This window comes from Mandrillus leucophaeus, unplaced genomic scaffold, assembly GCF_000951045.1.
Source record: "Mandrillus leucophaeus isolate KB7577 unplaced genomic scaffold, Mleu.le_1.0 Scaffold55, whole genome shotgun sequence".
Classification (NCBI taxonomy): domain Eukaryota; kingdom Metazoa; phylum Chordata; class Mammalia; order Primates; family Cercopithecidae; genus Mandrillus; species Mandrillus leucophaeus.
The window spans coordinates 4,516,209-4,518,275 of record NW_012105919.1 but is presented as its reverse complement, the minus strand read 5'-3'; positions in this window follow the sequence as shown (position 1 = coordinate 4,518,275).

The following is a 2,067-nucleotide window of genomic DNA, read 5'->3' as shown; positions in this document are numbered from 1 at the left end:
GCCTGGGAGGTCGAGGCTGCAGTGAGCCATGATCGCACCACTGCAATCCAGTCTGGGCAACAGAGCAAAACTCTGTCTCAATAATAATAATAATAATAATAATAATAATTAATTAACTAATTAAAGATAAAATGTGGTATATCCATACAATTGAATATGATCCAGCCATAAAAAGGAATGAAATGCAGATACATCTTGATACAACATGGATGAACTTTGAAAACTGTACACTGATTTAAAGAAGTCAGTCAGAAGAAAATTACACATTATAGGATTCCACTTATAGGAAATATCCAAAATAGGTAAAACCATGGAAGCAGAAAGTGGATTGGTGGTTGCCAGGGGGTGGGAGGGGAAATAGGGACTGGCTACTAAGTTGATACAGGGTTTCCTTTCCATGTGATGAAATATTCTGGAACTAGACAGAAGAGGTGTCTGCACAGCCTTGTGAATGCACTAAATGCCTCTGAATTGTTTATTTTATGTTATGCTTATTAATATATGAAGAAGGGCCAGGCACAGTGGCTCACGCCTGTAATCTCAACACTTTGGGAGGCTGAGGAAGGTGGATCACTTGAGGTCAGGAGTTCGAGACCGGCCTAGCCAACATGATGAAACCCCGTCTCTACTAAAAATACAGAAATTAGCCGGGCGTAGTGGTGCACGCATGTAATCCCAGCCACTCAGGAGGCTGAGGCACAAGAATCACTTGAACCTAGGAGGCAGAGGTTGCAGTGAACCAAGATCCCATCACTGCACTCCAGCCTGGGCAACAGAGCAGACTCTGTCTCCAAAAACAAACAAACAAACAAAAATCTGAAGGAAACAAAATACAGTTTTGTTATCCTCTGAGATTTAAGGAAGACTCAAGCCCAGCTAAACACAAAACCCCATGCCTAACGAAGAGTGTTTGAGAGTCTGTGTTATAATACCAGTTGCAGGTTGTCTGGTTTTAGCTTCTGACTGCAGGTATTGTTGAAGAAAGAGTTTGCTTTGCACCCTTTTTTTGGCAGGGGTGGTCCCTGAAATAAAGATCAGGCCTCATTATGTGATGCTCCCACCAAGGCAGGGTTTCCTGAAGTGTGGGATGGGGACCCCTGGAGAACCAGGTATTTTCAGAGATGCCTAACATTCCGTGAGGAAGTCACTCTCCTTCCAGCTCTCCTTCAGCACTTCTGATTGTTTTAAGGAGAATCTCTGTTGGGGTTTAGCATGTCTTAAGTGTCCTATAACACTTGCTTATCCAGGCGACCATAGGCTCAGGCTTGGAGACTTGGTGGGCAGAAGCTAGTAACTATGTAACGATATAGTTTTGTTTTTCATTGTATCTATTTCCATACATAGTGTCTAATTCTGGGAAGTGATACTGTTTCTCCATTTAGAGTGGTGATAACATTTTCTTTTTAACAGTATTGAAAGCTTCAAGAAAAATGTGAATGAGGGAATAGTAAAGATGATGCATGAGGCCAGGCACCATGTTGCATACCTGTAATCCCAGCACTTTGGGAGGCTGAAGCAGGAGAATCTTTTGAGCCCAGGAGTTCAAGACCAGCCTGGACAACACAGTGAGACTCAATCTCTACAAAAAAATGTAAAAATCAGCCTGGCATGATGGTGAATGCCTGTGATCCCAGCTACTTGGGAGGTTGAGGTGGGAGGATCTCTGGAGCCCAGGAGGTTCAGGCTGCAGTGAGCTATAATCACTTCACTGCACGCCAGCCTGGGCAACAGAGCAAGACCCTGCCTCTCTAGGAAAAAAAAGAAAAAAAAAGATGACTCATGGGGATCTGGCAAAACCCTAGGTGGCAATATGGGTTTGGGGATGATATTTCAGGAATATGCCTACTCAGAGACAGCTGATCCCCAGCTGGTCCACTCCAGGTCACTGGAGCTCTCTCTATAGTAACCGCATAGCCCCATGGGATTTTCAGTTTGGCACTGGCTTTGCCATGTTTGTGCTGTGTGACTGCGACAAGGTTACTTACCCTCTCTGGGCCTCAGTCTCTTCATCTGAAGTATGTGGGTGGAAAGTGCACCAAAGACCCTGGAGCCAAGTTGTGCAGACCT